This window comes from Trematomus bernacchii, unplaced genomic scaffold (genome assembly GCF_902827165.1).
Source record: "Trematomus bernacchii unplaced genomic scaffold, fTreBer1.1, whole genome shotgun sequence".
NCBI classification, from domain to species: Eukaryota; Metazoa; Chordata; class Actinopteri; order Perciformes; family Nototheniidae; genus Trematomus; species Trematomus bernacchii.
In genome coordinates, this window is record NW_022987940.1 from 4,336 (window position 1) to 25,853 (window position 21,518).

Genomic DNA, 21,518 nt, shown 5'->3' on the forward strand with positions numbered 1-21,518 from the left:
CATCAGAGTTCTTCCTGAAGAATGTGAACCAGTTCATGGGGTACATGTCTGAGTCAAAGCCCCGGGGGTGCAGGCTCACCCAGTCTGATATGACCCACATAATGAGAGAGGTGAAAGCCAACATGAAACACTTGAATAAGGCAGTCACTCTACACCAGTTTAAGGTGAAGAGGAACAAACTGGATCGTCTGCCGAGCCAGGCGGAGCTTCTGGCCACCATGGCGGCCGCTGAGAAGCGCATCCCGGAGCTCCTCGACCTGATGGCCGGCACGCCGACCTCAACCACCCAGAAGCTTCTCTATGGCTATCTCACCCTCCATTGGAGCCTCCTGTATGGCCACCGTACGGGCGTGTACGCAAACATGAAAAACAGTGAGGTCTTAGAGGCAGCCATAAGGGGAACTGCTGAGGGCTACATCATCCATGTGCAGGATCACAAGACGGCCAAGACATATGGCGAAGCACAGCTGGCGCTTACAGTAGAGGAGTTTAGCTGGGTCATGCGGTGGATGGGGATTAAAGAGGCATTGCTGGGTCCTCAGAATGAATTCTTCCTTTTCACAAGGGGGAATCGGGCCTCCAAGAACCTGAACGCTCACTTGAAGAGGGCATGGGCTGATGCTGGGCTAGAAACAGCCGTCACCTTCACAACCTGCGCACTGCCCTGGCTGACAATATCAAGCATCACCAAGATCCAGAAAGCCGGTCGATTCTCGCCAGGTTTATGTGTCACGACGTAACCACGGCGGACCGGTTCTACGCGAATGCGCCAGGAATAAAGGAGGCATTGAGAATCCGCTCCATGTTCAGGGCGTCATCAGATGCGGCAGCAGCTGCATCATCATCAGAAGGATGTCTACCGCTGTCAGATGGGGAGACCTCCGAAGAGGCCTGCTATAACAGTACTGCTTCTTCTTCAGAGCACGAGCAACCTGATGGGTCATTGGAGCGGCAGCAGCAGCGGAAGCGGAAGCGGGAGGGAAAGAGGCCAATGAAGTCGGGACCGGGGCTGGTTGACACTCCTGATGATGGGGTAGGGGCCGTGGACTCAACCTGTTTGCCCTGGTGCACCGTACGAATTAGACGCCTAATTTGGTCCCCAGAACCCCGCTAAACATTGTGAATATGTATACCGTGTATATAATTATTATTATTATTATAGTCCCACTGTTAGGGGGCCATGCTGGAAGTCATTAGTCCGTACTTTGGGGGTCTGTAAGCGGGCAAAGAGAGGTGATTTTCCCCTCGTCTCTCCTGGAGGTGTGAAATAAACAGAGTGCTACATTTTGTAAATAGCAGTGTTTTTAAATGTATGGAACAGTGTTTTGTCTCTTTCAAAACTCTCCCGTCATTGGCCGGATACATGGGGACGATTTTATATTGACTATGACCATTAATATTCCAGTGAGACAAAGTACGTCCGGTGACGGGAGTGATCCCATGTTAATTTTGTCCAAAAACCAGAGCATTCCCTCATCTTATGTGAGGGTCCAAGGACAGAGGGGGTCCTATTCATATTCTGTACAAACTGCAAAGTGCACTGAGACAAATGTAAAATGTGTGATATTGGGCTATATAAATAAACTTTGAATGATTGAAAAGACCTCAGTCTCCTCAGTAGATAGTTTGCTCTTTCCCTTCTTGTACAGAGCAGCAGAGTGATCAGACCAGTCCAGTTTATTGTTCAGATGAACACCCAGGTATTTGTAAGATCTCACAATCTCTATGTCCGCTCCCTGGCCACCCAATAGCCGCTTTCACACCAAGTACTTTGCCGTACTTAGTGCCGGCATTTAGTGCCCCGGCACTTAGTACCCCCATGGAACTAAGTACAGATCGCGTTCACACCGGAATAAGTTCCCTGAGGGAAGATTACGCAAATGAGCCGCTGACGTCACTTCGTCTTCTTCTGCTTTGGGTTTACTGGCAGGCCGCAAACAACTTCACGGCGTATACTGCCACCCGGAGTCCCCGGCCGGAAGTCCCCGGAGTTGGGGACTGGCTTCAGTAGAAGCTGCTGGGACTCCCAGCAGCTTCTACTGAAGCCTTCCGAGTAAATCGCTAGAACGCCGACACCTCCTCATCACTCCACCGCTCCTATGTCTTTTTTTGTGTTGCCATAAGTTATTCTCTCTCCGTTGGTGCGCGGGGCTAATGCTAATGCTAATAATGCTAATGCCAGCAAATACAATGGCGGCTTCACCAAACCTTTCAGAGTTTTACGGGGCGTGGTTTGCAATTCGCCCAGCCAATAAAAATTGGTACTTTTTTCTCCCCAGGATAGTACCACCTTAGCAGGCACTAAAAATGGGGGTAAAAGTTAAGTACTCTTTTTGGTGTGAACGCAAAATAAGGGGTACTAACGGAACTAAGCGGGAAAAGTACGGGGAAAAGTACTCCGGTGTGAACGCGCCTAATGATTTACTAGTGATAGGAGACAGATAAAATATGTCAAAAGTTTAGCAAGGCCTCCAAACTTGGTACAGGGACACATGGGGCCTGTGGGTCACACCCACAACGTTTGGGGGCCATGCACACCTGTTGACCCCATTAACCTGTTAAGCCCGAGAGCCCCCGGTACCGGCGCAACATCTTGCAGGAAACAGTGTCTGAGGGCATGTTCATTTAATAAAACTATGAATGTTTTATATCCATGTAACGGGAAGAAACTCATCTAACTGATCATTTTTATTTTTTTTCAAAAGAAAACCCACAATGCTAACACTGAGCCTCTGAATTAGCAACGAGCGAAAAATGCTAACACCTTACTGCACCGAAAATCACTCACAAAACCTTATTATTTATCTCTTCTCGACATCCATGACATCGTTTCACATCGAGAGGTGACACAGAATCGATGGACACCAACATTACCACTGAATTATACGTATTTGCGACGTTATAAGCAAAAACCGACATCAAAACAGGTGACGCTAGGTAGCTAAAAATGCTAACATTTTTACCTTGGCTCTGTAGTCTCTCCAAAGTGGTCTTCAATGGCATTAAAACGATGAAAACGCCGCTGAAATTAATCCATAGGTTAATCTAATGTGTCTGTGTCCCTTTGAAATGATTTCTGATCATCCATAAGCATTAAAACTACTTTTCCGTTTCCAGATGTCAAAGCTAGAGATAGGTTCACTCTGATGGTAAATTACATGCGCGAAGCCCCCACCTCTTCTCTTCACAATGAGTGTGTGTGGGGGACTCCCCCTTCGATTCTATTGGCTCTAACGGTCAGAAAGAGGTGTCAACCATCAAAATCGAGCAAGGGGGGCCAGAGATATGGAAAATCCACCCAAATGACCCCAGAAGTGGTTTCTTTTTGCTAAATCTCTCTAAAAAGGTCAAATTTCACTTGTTTTGCTTCAATCTTGATACAGGGTACTTATTATATGTTGTACTTTGGATTCCTAAAGCTTTTAGTCTACCTTACCATCATCCAAGGGTGGTTTTCACTATAAGTAAAAAATAATCTTTGGACGGACACTATAATTTACAGTTTTTTACTATGTAAAATCTGAATTTTCTTTAAAATAAAAAACATCTATATTGATTCTGACTTTTCTACATCCAACTCACAGGTTTATCATTACTTTGAGAAAAAAGATTATTGATTTAACCCTTTTAGAAGGGAAGATATGGTAATTTGTTCTGGGAATGTCATTTTCGAGCCTGAGACCTGAAAAACAGGCTCAGGGCTTAACAGGTTAACACCAGTGGCGGCAGGTTGAAAATATTTTAGGTGGGGCTGTGGAAATGGTTATTTTTTTAGAAAAGACCCCCTAAATTATGACTTCTGGCGATGTTAGAGGGGGGGGGGGGGGGGGAAGAATTTGAGGCTTAAAAATATGAGAAGACTGATCAATACCTCCATAACTTCAGTGTGGTTAGCTATATATCTTCCAAAACTTCCAAACACCTTGTCCTGGACATAGTTTCTACAGCATAAACTGTGCTAACAAGCTGAGATTCCACAGATTCTAGAAATATAAGTATCATCACTGAGCGATCAGAACTCGCGACAGGGGAAGCAAATACAGACATCACACGACGTAGCTTTAGGTAGCAAAACACGGAGATATGCTCACCTTTTGCAGAATAACAATTCTGATCAAAAATGAGAAAAACGCAGCTGAATGTTAATCCAATGTGTCTGTCACTTTGAAAAAATGATTGATGATCCATAATTCCATTTTTATGTCAAAAACGGAGTTTTCATTAGCTGCTAATGGTAGCTTCCAGAGTGTATGACAGCTTCCTGTTTTGTCTCCTTGGATACGAGTCCAAACAACTCACCGACTGCACCGGGCGCTCACGTAGGAGCCCTGTGACCATCAGATTTGACGACGCTGATTGGCTGAAATTATGTTTCGGCGGCATAGTTTAAAGATAGCAACAGTTGGCTTCTGCTGCACTTGCTGCCCTCTCGTCTGGGCGCTGTACATAGCGCCCAGACGAGAGGGAGTAATGATACACGGGCAAGGCCAGGCAGGAAACATGTGACTTATCAGTAACTTTAGACATCGTAACACAATTTTAAACGAGATTTTATTGTAGATTATACATTTTACTGATACCAATTATATAATATTTACCTTGTTCATTAAAAATAAAAATAAAAATAAAAAATATATTTTTTAAATATATATATTTTTATTTATTTAATTTTTAATGTGGGAAGAGGGGGGGCGGTGCCCCTATGGGCCGGCCGCCACTGGTTAACACACTTGGGAGATATAAGTCCATGTCCACTTCACATACAGGACACTGTGCAGTTATGTATGCGAAGTGGACTTATAGACCTTCGATGTATGAAGGTCATCCTCCCTGATGTAAACTGAAGTGCTGCTATGAGTAGCTCAGTATACACAAAAGGATAATACTTTGAAGACTAAATGTTATTTTGATTTAAATGATCAAGGATATGGCTTCACACTAAGGAACAAATATTTGATAGGACTAGATCCTACGAAGGAAAGAAAAGCCAAAACATTAAGGCAGCCTCTTGTCATCGGTTTGTATTACCCAATGTCTGCCTGACTGGGTGTTCTTACTCCGGGGCTGTCCAGGTATCGTAGAAGGCAACTTAAAGGAATTTACCTTAGAAGATTGGCCGGGGGTTTGAAAAAAAATTAAACCTGTGAATTATTGATTATATCTCAGAAGTTTACTCCGGAGGGAAATAACTGTCCCAATGTAACGAGAGAAGTAAAAAAAACCCTGTTAAGAGTATAGACCATTTATTTAAATTAAACTATCCCACACATTTGGATTGGGAAAACGTTAAAGCAACTATTTGCCGTCCTCTCCTGTTTTAAGGTAAGATTGCACGACTGCCACATTCACACTTAGGTAGGGCCACACCTCACTACAGAATCCTCTGGGATCTCTTAAACAGATGTAGTCGTCTGCCTTCAAATAGCAATTAATTGAACCTGGTTCTCCAGAAGTTAGCAGAGGTAAGACCTTTCAGAGGTGGATCCGAGCCTGGCGGTGAACTTTCATAGACTCAATAGCTTCTGATAGGTCAATCAGTAGGTCTGATTAATAGTCAGAGATGAATACAGGTCCACCAACGCAACAACAGTTAATTTAAATAAGACAACATGTGATCATCTGTCCGTCTGAAGGCCTGCTGGTCTAAACAGAGCAGCATGGACACTGTCAGGACCTGAATGGTAGATCATCTGTAGTTCATAGTAAATGTATATTTGTACACACCATAAATATGGAGTCCAGGTCAGTGTGATGCTTCGGGGCAGACTGATCACTGGGAACCTCTGAGAACTCCTGCAAAACTCTGTGGAGAAAACATCAAGAACATTTAAAGACTCTAATCTGCACACAGCTGACTGAAGGTGTTCTGAGATGAAGACAGAATAACAGCGTAACTGTGGCTCAGCAGGTGGAGGGGGGGGTTATTCTCCAAAGAGAGTCAGATAGTAACAGAGTCCAGTTTGGAATTCTTACCTTTCATCAGCACTTTGTCCAGCTTTAAAGTTCATAGGAGACTGCATAGAAAAGTCACTCTTCATGGACACACAGCTGGGATCAGGTCTCTGCTGCTGGATCCTGATAAAGAACAGAGTAATAAAACCACCAGACACCTCACGCAGCCCTTCATGCCATTAAAAGCTCGCTTCCTGCCGTCAAACAGAAGGGGGGGTTCGTGATTCATGATTAATGTCTTAATTTGGTAGAGTAATCTGTCTTTGCTCATTGTACGATTCATAATACAAATATAAGTAATTAGAAACCAACTTAAGAGAGGTAATTTGGAGGCTGGAGCAGTCCAGTTTTAAATTATTACCTTTCATCAGCACTTTGTCCAACTTTAAAGTAAGGAGGAGACTCCATAGACCAGCCACTCTTCATGGACACACAGCTGGATCCTGGTCCATCTACAGGTACATTTACAGGTCCAGGTTCTGGTCTAGGTTTAAATTGCGGTCCAGGTTTCTTCCGCTGCTTCCTGATACAAACAAGTCAAAATGAACAAAGTTAGTTATAGCAGATTCTCTCTGGTTCCAGTTCATGGATCAGTTTGCTCTTCCTTTAGCTTCACATCAGTTTCAGCTGTCCAGTTCTTCTTTAGCGTCCCACTTGAGGACATCTGACTTCTAACAGAGAAAAAACAACAACAGGAAATACACAACAACACAAGAATCAAAGAAACATCTCTGAAAAGATGGAGTAAGTTAGAAGAACCAAAGAGCTAACAGAACAATGTCCGAGGGTGGTGTTTGCTCTGGGCTGGAACACAACACACAGAGCTCTGAGTGTGAGTAATGAGTGCTGAGCTGTGACACGGAGAAGAGTCATGGACAACTGGAGATCTCACCTCTGAGCTTTGGTCTGGTGGTCATGTTCCCCACACAGAGAGCTTTTAGAGGGGGGGGCTCCCTCCTCTCGGTCCTCACACTGATCCATAGCAGAGCCTCCACCTTCACACAAACACAACAACATGTTCATTCATTACAACCAGCTTTACATCACAGGACACATCAGTGCTCCTCCTCTCAGATATTCAGGCTGACAGGAACCTTGATGGAGCCTCAACAGGATCTGATCAGGCCAACATGTGTCCCTCAGCCCCAGGCCCACAGAGACTCAGTGTGTTGACCCCTAAATATATTTGGGGTGTTAGAGTTTATTAAAGCACACCCAACAACGTACTGTTATGTGTTGATCCACAAAATATTAACAGCCCTGCCTCCAAGAAAATGATGTTCCATAAAACAATCTGCACTCTCAATGATCTTTGGACGGAACAGATTCAAGATTCAAGATTCAAAGGTTTTATTGTCATATGCACATAAGCTACATTGTAGGAATGGCAATTCAATTCTGATGTTTGGAATAAAGGTTGTCGGTTTGTTACGACTCTGCTCATCTCTTCCTCTTCAGTTCTGTGTCTGCCTGCATCTGATTTGAGGACGCCGTCACACCCTCAGAAAAACACATCTGGTGTAACCAGTGCCAGAAACCCAGTCAGTGAGAGGTGATGTAGTTCTACCAGTTGACCACTAGATGGTGCTAACTGAACGTCTAATGGAATTAAGATTAGCACTGATATGTGATGAAGCAGCAGTGTGGATCACATGATTGTCTGCCTGACCACACACACATTGTGAGATTAATTATATATTTATAAAAACCTTTTCTTATCATTAACATTTTTGTGAAACATGTTGATAAAGCGTATTGTTTGACAGAGATGTCTGACCTACATCTGCTAACTCTTCCTGCAGCTGCAGCAGTGTGTAACGGGTTACACCATCTACACTCAAACAATGATGTGAACCGTCAAACAACCAAAACACAGCATGACAATAAATAATGGGACTCCATTTCCCAGAAGCATCCACTGGTGTCAAAGCCTCCATCACTACCTGTACCTGCAGCCTGATCAGCTGGTGAGGAAGACTAGCTCTGGAGTTGGAATTAAAACTGGACAATCTGGAGGAGGTGCTGAGGGGAGGAGGAGGAGGAGGAGGAGGAGGAAGCTGGACTGTATCCTGTAGAACCCCTCCCCCCCCTCCATGCAGAGAGAGAGAAGATGAAGAGTTCAGACTCGTCCCTCCATGCAGAGAGAGAGAAGATGAAGAGTTCAGACTCGTCCCTCCATGCAGAGAGAGAGAAGATGAAGAGTTCAGACTCGTCCCTCCATGCAGAGCTAGGGAAGATGAAGAGTTCAGACTCGTCCCTCCATGCAGAGAGAGAGAAGATGAAGAGTTCAGACTCATCCCTCCATGCAGAGAGAGAGAAGATGAAGAGTTCAGACTCGTCCCTCCATGCAGAGAGAGAGAAGATGAAGAGTTCAGACTCATCCCTCCATGCAGAGAGAGAGAAGATGAAGAGTTCAGACTCGTCCCTCCTCAGCTCAGCACCAAGCTTTCATGTAATACATTTCATGTTTTAACAGTTTGTCTTAACAGCTACTTACCTGTATATCATTTGTATTTTATTATCCTTGTGTGAATCTGAGCTGTCCTGCTTTTCTCTCTCAGCCTGTTGCTGCTTAAACTCCTGAGTTTCAACATGGGGATTAATAACGGTCCATCTCATCTCATCTGATCTCATCTCATCTCTTCACCCCAGGTGAGACCTTCCCATGGACCCAGGTGAATAAAAGCAGCAGCCTCCATTGTTCTCCTCTCCTCTGAGCATTACAAATCAGCCTCCCACAAAACAATGTTCCGGTACGACTGCATTCTCAATAACACAACAACACAACTACTGGGTTATGTTTAGAAAAATATACAAATAAGGAAGTTAGTTATGTAAATGCAGTTAGGGACTTTAATCACAATTACATTTTCCCTATGCCTCTTTTGTGGACAATTAGAGAAATATTCTTGATCGGTCAAAATCAGAATACAATAAGTAAAAGCAATTTTATTGATATTTATTTTTGATATTGAGGTAATCCAAAAATAACAGAAAGTAATCAGGATACATTACCCTTCCCACTTCATCCATGCACTTTAGGTCAGAGTATGAAGAGTTAAAAATAAATGCACCTCAGTCACATGATCAGAGTTCTTAGACCGGTTCTGACACACCCTGCATTTTTCACTGATGATGTGTGTTCTGTATGTTAGTGATCTAAGATAACAATCAGACTGCTGCTCATTCTACCTGAGAAACACTGACAACAGAACATGGAAATCTTTCTAAATTCATTCTGCTTTAACTCAGAGAGAAACACAATATTTCAAACAGATATTTAGAATCAGCATGAAGAAACGTGTCCAGGTAAACAGAGACACAGCACAATGTGATCAGAGTGATCCTGATGATGAGACAGATTCCTGTGGGAGCATTCTCACCTGCTGAACTCTCTCCAGGTCCACTCACAGACTCTCTCCAGGTCCACTCACAGACTCTCTCCAGGTCCACTCACAGACTCTCTCCAGGTCCAATCACAGACTCTCTCCAGGTCCACTCACAGACTCTCTCCAGGTCCACCCATAGACTCTCTCCAGGTCCACTCACAGACTCTCTCCAGGTCCACTCACAGACTCTCTCCAGGTCCACTCACAGACTCTCTCCAGGTCCACTCACAGACTCTCTCCAGGTCCACTCACAGACTCTCTCCAGGTCCAATCACAGACTCTCTCCAGGTCCACTCACAGACTCTCTCCAGGTCCACCCATAGACTCTCTCCAGGTCCACTCACAGACTCTCTCCAGGTCCACTCACAGACTCTCTCCAGGTCCACTCACAGACTCTCTTCAGGTCCACTCACAGACTCTCCAGGTCCACTCACAGACTCTCTCCATGTCCACTCACAGACTCTCTCCAGGTCCACTCACAGACTCTCTTCAGGTCCACTCACAGACTCTCTTCAGGTCCAATCACAGACTCTCTCCAGGTCCACTCACAGACTCTCTTCAGGTCCAATCACAGACTCTCTCCAGGTCCACTCACAGACTCTCTCCAGGTCCACTCACAGACTCTCTCCAGGTCCACTCACAGACTCTCTCCAGGTCCACTCACAGACTCTCTCCATGTCCACTCACAGACTCTCTTCAGGTCCACTCACAGACTCTCTTCAGGTCCACTCACAGACTCTCTTCAGGTCCACTCACAGACTCTCTCCAGGTCCACTCACAGACTCTCTCCAGGTCCACTCACAGACTCTCTCCAGGTCCACTCACAGACTCTCTTCAGGTCCACTCACAGACTCTCTCCAGGTCCACTCACAGACTCTCTCCAGTTCCACTCACAGACTCTCTCCAGGTCCACTCACAGACTCTCTCCAGGTCCACTCACAGACTCTCTTCAGGTCCACTCACAGACTCTCTCCAGGTCCACTCACAGACTCTCTCCAGGTCCACTCACAGACTCTCTCCAGGTCCACTCACAGACTCTCTCCAGGTCCACTCACAGACTCTCTCCAGGTCCACTCACAGACTCTCTCCAGGTCCACTCACAGACTCTCTCCAGGTCCACTCACAGACTCTCTCCAGGTCCACTCACAGACTCTCTTCATGTGTGGAGGAAACTCAGCTCTTCCTCGTCTGTCCTGTGTCTGCATGCATCTGATCTGAGGACGCCGTCACACCCTCATCAAAACACCTCAGAGTCACGTGGAAACCGGTGCAACAGGGACGAGCCGTCAGAGGAGGAAGAGCAACACCTGAGTTCAAATATATTTACCTACAAAATACACAGCCTGTAACATTTCTGTTTGATAGAGTCAACACCATCAAACTGGGCTACAAAGAGATGGAGGGACGGGCTCACTCCCCCATGTTACTCTCTCTGTATGACACCATTGTCATGTTTGTAGACCCAATATTACATGTTCAGCTACGACCTCTCTCTCACTTACAGAGGGGGGGGGGGGGGGGGGGGGGGGGGTTTCTACAACACAGTCACTGAAATGTTGGTCCAGATCAAGAGGAGCGTGGACTTTATTTATAAGTGAAGGTCTGACCACCTGTAGGCCTGTGTGAGTAAAGAACCCTGAGGATCCTCTCTCTCTCTCTCTCTCTCTCTCTCTCTCTCTCTCTCTCTCTCTCTCTCTCTCTCTCTCTCTCTCTCTCTCTGTGTCTCTCCGGCTGGGCGTGGCTGATCTATATTTGGACTTGCCACTACTCACCTTCACCAGTTTTTTCCGCCTGTTTGTTTCCCTGCCCTGAGGCCTGTACTACGCAGCAGGATTTGTGGTTAACCTGAAAATGACATTCCAAGAACAAATTATATCTTCCCTTCTAAAAGGGGTAAATTAATAATCTTTTTTCTCAAAGCAATGATAAACCTGTGAGTTGGATGTAGAAGAGTCAGAATCAATATAGATGTTTTTATTTTAAAGTAAATTCAGATTGAACATAGTAAAAATATTTAAATTATAGTTTCCGTCCAAAATAAAACCCATTACTTATAGTGAAGACCACTCTTGAATGATGGGATAGTAGACTAAAAGCTTTAGGAATCCAAACTATAACATATAATAAGTACCCTGTATCAAGATTGATGCAAAACAAGTGAAATTTGACCTTTTTAGAGAGGTTTAGCAAAATAAACCCACCTCTGGGGTCATTTGGGTGGATTTGCCATATCTCTGGAACCCAATGGTCGATTTTGGTGATTGACACCTCTTTTGAACCGTTAGAGCCAATAGAATCGAGGGGGAAATCCATCTAAACATGATGGTGAATGAAAGTGATGTGCAGCCAGCATGCCCAAAACCGGAAGCTCGGTTACACTCTATATGAAAACTACGTTTATTGACCTATATGTTATGATGGATTATCAGTAATCATTTCAAAGTGACACAGAGACATTGGATTAACCTTCAGCAGCGTTTATATGCGTTTTAATGCCATAAAAAACTATTATATTCGTAAAGTGTACAGCTAATATATATATATCAATTAATTTGATATAAAACAATATATTTTTGAGTGGGCTGTATCTGTCGAAAACTGCTAGCTACTGTCTGCTGTAAGCACCTACAATAGGTAGGAAACATGAAGGTCCAGTGTTAACAAGTTAACCTAGAGGCCGTTTTATGATAACGTACTTATACCATTGGAATCTGTGGAATCTCAGCTTTCATATGATATCTAGTTTGTGCAGATTGGAGGAAGCAAGGGTCGGCAACCCTTGGGACCGTAACCAGTGGCACACTAGGAATAAGTGTGCAAAATATTTAAATTGTATTTTCGGATCCTGAACGAGACCACCGGCAGAGAGCGTCTCCCCCTGCAGAAGGAAGCCATGCACGCAACGCAGCGCAGAAGGATATCTTCTATGCCCCGCTCTCTTGAACTCCAGTCAACTTTCTGCTGCTTTCCTCCATGGTGAAACGATCAGGGGTGTAGCGCACTTCACACATTGCAGTATAAGGAGCTGCACATGCCGCTTTTTTTGCGTGGCTGTGTCTTTAGTTGAAAGCCCAGTGGCGATCTGCTCATCCGACATTGAAAATAATATGCTACACAGCGGCGGACTGGCCAACTGTGTGTTCTGGAGAATCACAGTACGTCCGGTCGACAGCGAACCGAGCCGGTCGCCAGCGGGCCGTTGACGACTGGGCTCGGTTAGCTGACGGCCGGCACCGCCCTTTATTTATTTAACTGTGTTTAAACGGCATTGTGTAAGTTGCGCTGACAGATGACAGAGCCCCGCCCCCCAGTTGACAGTTCACGCCCCCCCCCCCCCCCCGTTGACAGTTCACGAGCGTCGACCTCCCTCCAGCTGTGGGGCAATAGTATGAAGCTGCAGCGTCGGAGGCTGCACTCTCAGGACCGCACCCTCAGGACCATAGTGGTTTTGCAACATCGCCACCTAACGGATTGGATGACCGCAAAAGTAGACACAACCATCTAAAAATGCATGAAAATCGCAAAAGTAGACATTTACAAGCATGAAAATATGTTTTTATTATTATTATTATATTTATTATTGTTTATTTTATTTATTTTTTACAACAACAATTTGTTGTTAATATCAAATGTATTTTGTATGTCAGATGTAAAAAGATAGTCTTTTATATTTGTCTTATCAAATTTGACATACAACGTAAATATATATATATTGTAGTAATAATGATATCATCTATTTATAATTGTAAATGTATATTGTATGTAGACATACATTTATTATATATATTTTTTTATTGTATTACACCTTCTAAATAAATCAAATCAAATGTGTCTCTGAAGAGGTGCTAGATTACTGAAAAACAACTGTTAGTGTGTTTATGCACCAGGCTGCAAAAGATAAACATACAATTTGACAGAGAGGCATTTCAGTGCAGAATACATTTATTGGGCACAATTTCCACACTGGATTCTTCAATCTGCTGTTGGTCTGCTGTTGACCACCTTCTCCTGGGAGATATCCATTCTGGCACTCTGTCGTGGCACTCTGAACACTGGCTGAAGGGTTCCCTCGAGCAAGCTTCTGGCCTCCAGAGTCCAGAAGGCAAACCTTTGGCCATGCCTTTGAAACAATAAGAACAAGATGTAATCTAAAGTATTGCATAGGGAAAGGCTAAGGCATTGGTGCACAATTGATATGCATAAATGATCTCAACAGATATTTCCATCCAGAGTCTTACAGCTCTTGTTACTGATGGTCTACTGATCTGTAGATGGTTAACCTAATATAACTAACAGATGTTATATTGACATGCTACTGAGTTTGTTGACAGATTGTAGATAATCTACAAGTGACCCTCAAAATAAAGTATTACTGAAATTAAAACACACATATTGTTAAGGGCTTTCATACCCTTGTGTTTCAAAACGCTCCATGAGAATAATAATAACTGACTAAAACACCTCATGCAATATTGCAAAACATGTCAGAATTATGAGACTGTCCGATAAACAGTAAACAGGCAGTCAGCACAGTTAAGATTATTTACAATGAATTCAAATAGTAATACAATGACTATTAAAGAAGCATTTACACTGAAGACAGAACTTATATTAGGCTACTGCTGATTTAATGTAGCGGACAGACAGATCATATTGACATGCTTTTGTCATCCTTTGAAGTTTAATTAATTAGCTGACTATAATTAATGATCAGGGTTGGGAAGTTTACTTTTTTTAAATGTAGTAGGTTACAGATGACTAATTACCCTGTTAAAAATAAGTAATGTAACTGACTATATAACTATTTGTATTGATATTCTAATGTTAATTATGGTTATTTTATGTTTTTTGTGAGTCACTTTGGATAAAAGCCTCTGCTAAATAACATAACCATAACATACGGTTTCATTAAACAAATAAACAAAAAGGCTAACAGTTGGTTTTGCAGCGAGTCATCATAGGCTAACAGATGACATTTAGCACGTGTTGCTTGTATTGCTGTCCAATTGAATACACCAGAATAGTTGTTAACTTTAAACAAACAACATGATTCACATTACTCACACTCTTACTGAAATTAGTGATTAAATCAACAATTAATGTAGGGCACCTAGTTGGGCTTGCCAAAATCACGCTACAGTTTCATTAAACAAATAATCAAATATGCTAACGAAACTAATGCTTTTGCTAATAATGCTTTTAACGAAAGCTATAGCTAACGAATAATTGTTTTTTGTGCCTTTAATACTGTTAGAAGCTATCATAAGCTAACATATGTTTGTTTGTATTGCCTTAAGACTATCATAGTTAATGTTAGCTAATTATACTTCATTTCAAGACCAGGAATTGTTATTAATGTTAAACAAATAAAACTTTAAAAGCACTTCACATGACTCACACTCTCTGCGTTGTAATTCATATTCAGGTCTCCTGCTCGCTAGGTGGCAGTGTCACGAAAAACTAGGGTCCTGGGAGTGCGGTCCTGAGTGCAGTCTCCGACGCTGCAGCTTCATGCTACTCCTGTGGTGGGGGAACCCGTTGACAGTTCGCGAACGTCGGCACACTAATCAGATTTTTTTTTTTAAATGGCACTTCATATCAAAAAGGTTGCCGACCCCTGGCATGAATTATAAAATATCTTTACCGTGAGTTCTGTGCTAAGTGCGTTAGCACCCTTTCGCTTTGTGCTAATTCAGACGCTCGGCGTTAGACTTGTGTTTTGTTTAGGCAAAACATTTTCATATCGTCAGTTAGCTGAGTTTCTTCCCGTTAAGTGGGTATGACACAATAATAGTTTGTTAAATGTTAAGAAGCCCTGAGACACAGTTTCGTGGAAATGGTTTTGTTTGCTCCCCCGCCGGCGGGGGCAATCGGGCTTAACTGGTTAAAGGTAACTTCAGGGTTAGCTCCGGGTTTTCGGTCCTACGACGCTGGTTCACTTCTTACCGGGGTAAATCGCCATGGTAACTTATGCTGAACACCTACCTGCTGACCAATCAGAGCTCTGTGCGGTGAGTTTAAAGAGCAACTTGCAGGTTTTTTTTTTGACTAGATTTATGCTTAACCTTGCCTGAAAATTACAATAAAAAAAGTTAATGCAGGATTTGATTTGTTTTACGAGACATAAGGGCAGGAATTCAGAGGGGAAAGGAGTCGTTTTGAGCTCTGCTACTAAAAACTGCTTTTATTTTTATGTCAAACGCGTCACATTGCGTCACATGGGGGAGCAACTTTCTCGGACTCCTTCTCTGCCCAATCCGCGGTAGTAGTTTGTAGTTGGTTTGAGCGGATGTGATTTAGTGAGCTGGTATTTTTTCCGTAATTTTACATTGCATTTCACCATTTGTAATCATGGTGAGCTGGACTTGCACAAACTCCAGCCTGTCAGGACATCGAGTCCACAGTTTCCCTAACAGGAAAAGGACCGGAGCTAGCTTTCCTTCCTGGGTGCGTTGTGCGAGGGGCATCCACCTCCCTGCAGCACATACTCTCCACAGCTGAGGCCTATCGAACAAAACGTTTATCAGGAAACCGTATTACATCTCTCTCCCCCCCTTCGCTCCTCTCTCTCTCCCCTCCGGTACACAGCACCGTAAGACCTAGGTTGTGGTCGAATAGTCCAAAAATCAGCTCCTAAGTTCTAACCCTATCGTCTATCCCTTGACCTCTGAGTGAAACGTCACAGGGTTAAGGGATAGTGGATAGGAGAATTCAAAAGGACTTAGGAGAAGAGACTGCGGTACTTTAGAGAATTGACTGCACTTTCACTATCCGACGTGTTTATGATGCGCCAGCGGAGGTCATAAATGTGCGCCTGCTGCTGTGGGGAAACTATGGAAACTACAGTTTTCTATACAGCGGACTACAACATGGATGTTTAATAAGAACGAGGGACTACTGTAAACTCATCTAGAGACTCTGCACCGTGCTCTGATGCTGTTATGCTTTATGAACGTGGACAACAGAGAAACATATTCTTCATGACCAAAGTTGGAATTGAAATAAAAAAGGAAAGTGAAACTTATGCTCGTCACCCTCTCCCTCCGGTCCACATTAATACAAATGATCCCAATACGTATGATTGTATGAAAAGATCTTAAAATCAATACAAATGTATTTATTATAAACGTTAGTCCTTAACATCTATCACTGTGTATATCACCATTCAAACATCTTTTAAAAGTTGAACAAACCCCACACAGCTCAGTAAAGACTGTGAAATGTTGACTTTATTTGATCATTTCTGTAAAAACTAACGTTCATATTTCTCTTTTTGATTTTAATACTGATGAACGTTCAAAACAAAGCACTTTGGCAACTTACCACATACGTTTTAAAATGCTTAATAAGCACCATAACTTTCATGATATCATTTCTCGTTCATAATCGGTTGTTTCCGTGAACGGCCGACTGTTGTGTGACGGCAAATGCTGCGGCCGCAAGGCATTGTGGGGCAGCATTTTCTCCTCTCCTTTCGGTTAGGGAGGTCCAGTGGTTCCTAGGCTAAAGGAGGTTATAAAGGAAGTTTGAAACCTCCTTTCCTTTCATTTAGAGAATTCGAACGGCTCTTATCATGGCTGCCACTGAGGGACTTCCGGGTCATTTCACTCCGTTAGGAAGGTTCCTAAGCTAAATGGACTATTCGACCGCAACCCTAGTGTGGAGTTGCATTAGGTAACGCTGTGGTGGCTGTACTCCTCCAGCCGTCTCCTTTGTGTTTGTTTGTTTTGTCTGTGTTGTTTGCGTGGTGGCTGTCACTCCTGGCTCCCGGCTCGACCTCCACTCACCTGCTGCAATCCGCTGTGCACCCTCCCCGACTACACACCTGCTTTCCATCAAGCCATTTACAACGGCATACCAACGGAGGCTCCACAACGGTTCTCCGCCAGATCGTTGTAAAACCACAGTGGTATAACTTCAAGGCTACTTAGTATTATAGCTATTTTCTCATACCTAGATGTTTTAGCTTCTAACGTGTTTTCTTCTTGTGCTCCAGGATCATTCTCCGACCGCCGTGTTGCCGTCACCAGCCGCCACGTCCTCGCCACTCCAGCCGGATTCTACTCCCCGCACCTCGTCCACTAATAAACCCTTTTTCAACACTCTGCCGTGTCCTGTGTTTGGGTCCTCTCAGATACCGTAACAAACGTGAGATACGGCTGATACTTGCGCATTAGTTTCTGTAATGGATCAGTATCAACAGTCCTGCCAGTAACGTTACTATATTATCAATACTACTTTAGTTATAGCCTGTTATAAAACGGACAAGTCAAATCAAGCAATCTGATTGGTTCTTAGCCGTGATATACTGAGCGTATACCACGGGTAGAATTGTAAGTTACTTTTCACAACAAGTCAGTATCCCTCCGCGTCTGAGAAAAACAGTATACAGTTGGGCTGAAAAGCAAACTGCTTGCAGTTTTCTTTTCAAACTGGAACAAGAAAGCAGCGGAGAAGTAACGGGGCAGAAACCCTCCTTTTTACGCAGCGGTCCAGACATAGACATCAAACGGCAAAAACATATTCAGTGTGCAGTTCCTTTGGCATTAGGGCAGGGATATTTAGATACTTTCCAAGGTTTGACATAATGAGTTGTGCTACTTTTAAAGCAAGCAACGATGTTTTCAAATCTGTAATCAAAAAGGTCCGCAAAAACATTTAAGATTAACTTCGACCTCCGGGGGGTGGGGGGGGGGGGGGTCTTACTATGGAGGAGTGGATTGAGGAGTGCGAGTGCCTATCTCCAGAACAAAAAGCACCTAAACGACGACATGTAGAGCTACGTGAAGAGCAGGTAGACCAACTGGAAAAGTATCACCATTCAAAAGCTTTCTGATGCGGGTCTTGAAACAAAGCAGAGAAATGATGACCGTTAGTGGCCACAGGTGCGAAAGCTCTCTCCAGAGCTACTGGAAGCCCAATCTCGGGGACCGGAGAAAGTGGAGCAATATTCTCGCCACGCCAAGCAACAGCCTAGAACAACCTCAACCTATACAAGTAACCACGTAAGCCATGCTACTGATGCTGGACAGGTTTTCAGTGGGTGCACAATAAACAGCAACATACACATTAATGTAAATAAATAGTCAAATAATGAATCAACGCTCTCTGTCTAATATGTTCGCTAGTTGTTGTTAGTGTTGTTGCATAGCAACCACCTCGCACTATGTTTCGTGCAGAAGGCAACGGACGGACTATTTTATTTTGAACATCATTATTTACTAATAACAACTATTTAAATTAGAGTGTGTATTTTTCTTTCATATTGCCACACTTGGTAACCGTTTTATAAAAGCAATAGCTCACTTCAGGCCGTGATATATGCTCATTATATCACAGTTAAGGGGGTTGTCGACCCTCCGCTGATATAATGGCCATATACCACGGCCTGTCGTGAGCTATTGCTTAAATATATGATAGCTAACTTTACAATGTTGTGATGAGACCGGCGTTAGCTAACATTAACTGTCTGTAGCTAACGCCGGTCACTCACCAAGACAGCTGCCCTGTTCTCCACTGGTTCTCCTCACACCACAGCTCCATTTCTCTCCGATGGCCGCTATTTCTTCTAATCCTTGGCTGCTCCTGGTCTCTTGGACGCCTAGCAGGCTCATCATTATAATGATATGCATTCGAATATTTATTTTCAACCTCTTCTGTGTCAAAACTAGCATTGTGATCCATGTTTATTACTACGTTAGACCGGCCGCTCTCCCCCATGTGACGTCACACGCGGTAGGTCACATGGGGAGGCTTTTTTTATGCGGAAGTGAAAATGTCTTACAAAAACGCCGCCAGATGTCACTGTAGTGTATATTTATGTATATTTTTGGGAAAATCTAGTGTATACATCATTTTCCTACACATTTATTCACTGGTGTCTCTAACCTGCAAGTTGCTCTTTAAAGCTATGAAGGCATACTCCAGGATATGAGTAACCTTCTGAAAAATGAAACAATGTAACAAACTGTGGTCTGGGGCCTCATTTATAACGCCTTGCGTAGGATTGACGTAGGAAGGTTGCTTACGTAGTACAAAGCACAAAAATAGGTACATACATTTTCCGCCATTTTCCGATTCACAAAACATTGCGTACCGGCGAGGGAAGTGCGTACGGCACTTCCTACGCCTGTTTCCCTTTATAAATCACAATCGACTCGTAACGCCCATATTTGCCTACAAATAGTCAAAGAAACGCCCATTCATTCATTCATTCATTCTGACTGCATGAAGAAGATCGCAGGAAATGAGGACAGAACAGCTAAAAAAGACATCTCACACCGTGTCAGATTTTGGTTATTTTGGGGAGGTGGAGATAAATCATATTGTTTGGTGGATGCAGTTTGAACCAGAGTAGCAGCATGGAGGTCGGATCGTCACCAAAATAAATAAATAAGTGGTCTGAAAAAAGTTAATGACAAAAGAAATACACATAACCTTCCTCAGGCAGTGTGTTTGTCCCGGGGACAGGAGACCCCCCCTTGATGAGAAACTGTAAGAAATGATCGGGGAATCCCTCCGGAGTGTAGTCATGACGACTGGATCTGAATTATTTTGTTGTATTTGGTGGTTTGTGTTCCAGCTGTCGATCAGCAACTATATATCCATAATCCACCAGTTAAATGAAATACAATGTGTTGTGTTATATTAGCTGTACAATTTAACACATATGGTGTTCTTAGTTTCCATACCTCCTGGGTTTTACGAGCGACTTATCAAGTCTTGGCAAACGGCATAAAACACGATTAAACGTGATAGTATATAAAACCATGCTCGTATCTACAACCTATAGAAATGCAAAACAGCGTCAGTTTAGACGTAATTCTGTCCTCCTGCTTACCGCATCATTTATGAGAAAACATTTCATAACATTAACACAACATATTCAAGGTGGTTTTAAATAACATATCCGTATTTATTTATTTCTCCAAGTTATGTGTTTGTGTGCACTGAGGAGTCTCAAACAGGCGTTTGTTTAATCATTTTAAGATTGGCTTTAATCAATGTTTGAAAATGAATTCTTCATATTTGATAAATGAGAGGTAACATTTTATTGATGGTATTATTTCCACATATTTCTCTCCATTCTTCCTTCTGCCAACGGTGTCGCAGTTTCTCGTCTCTCCCGTTTGTGTGCTTAGTGCGTACGCATGGGTTAGAGTTTGCGTGGAGGACCGCACATTTTCCTGTCAAGTTAGTATTTTATAAATCGCAAACATTGCGTAGAAACTGGCGTACGCCATTTTTGGAGCGTATATCCCTTTATAAATGAGGCCCTGGTGCGCACCAGAGAAGCGGACTATTAGGTGTGAATGCACCCTAAAACTGATGTTTAATCTCCAGGAATTTACCGATCAGCTGGAGGAAAATACTTTCAATGTAAGTATAGTTTTTAATTTACTCAAATATTTGACACCTACACCAAACCCAGGAGGCCTTAAAGGATACATCTTCAATAAACATATAAAATATAAAAACGATTGTCTAAACTATTTAATTAATAACTAAATGTTTTAATATAAATTCTTTACATTTACATAAATGTCATTTCATTAACAGATCATCATCGCCTCACACACACACACACACACACACACACACACACACACACACACACACACACACACACACACACACACACACACACACACACACACACACACACACACACACACACACACACACACAGGGATTGGAACTAAGCAATAGCATGAATTGTATGTTCTACAAATACAATTTTTACTAAAAATACTATATTCTGATGTAACCCTTTTGTACCCCTCTATAACAGATGTAATCACTTGTATTTAGTTATTTACTTACAGCACTACATGGAGCTAGTTACTCTAAATGTTTCATATTGATTCAAATAAAGAACCAAACTTGTGCTCTTATATTAAATATTCATATTCATGCACATGTCTAATCTAATCTAAAATTAAACTTCAGGAGACGTAATGAAATGTCTACCCTTTAGCATATTTTAAAAACATTTATTTGCATGTTTTTGAAACATATCTTCAGGAGAAACAAAATCACCTACTTTGCATATTTACTACTTTTGGACCAAATGTAAAAAATGAGGAAGTCTTTTAAATAATGTTTTTGTTTTTTTAACTAAATATCTGTGGAGAGGATTTCTAATTAGGTTCAACACCTGATTTGCATCTTTCTGAT

At 42.8% G+C, this 21,518-nt stretch overlaps 1 long non-coding RNA gene across 1 annotated transcript; it reads right to left on the reverse strand.

The window, feature by feature from the left end:
• Window positions 1-6,739: 6,739 nt before the first annotated feature.
• On the reverse strand, window positions 6,740-9,374 carry LOC117470686. Its single transcript, XR_004554712.1, has 3 exons — window positions 9,336-9,374; window positions 6,845-6,947; window positions 6,740-6,756 (listed from the first exon to the last, which is right to left on the reverse strand). It is a non-coding gene; the product is annotated as an uncharacterized LOC117470686 (long non-coding RNA).
• Window positions 9,375-21,518: the final 12,144 nt, after the last annotated feature.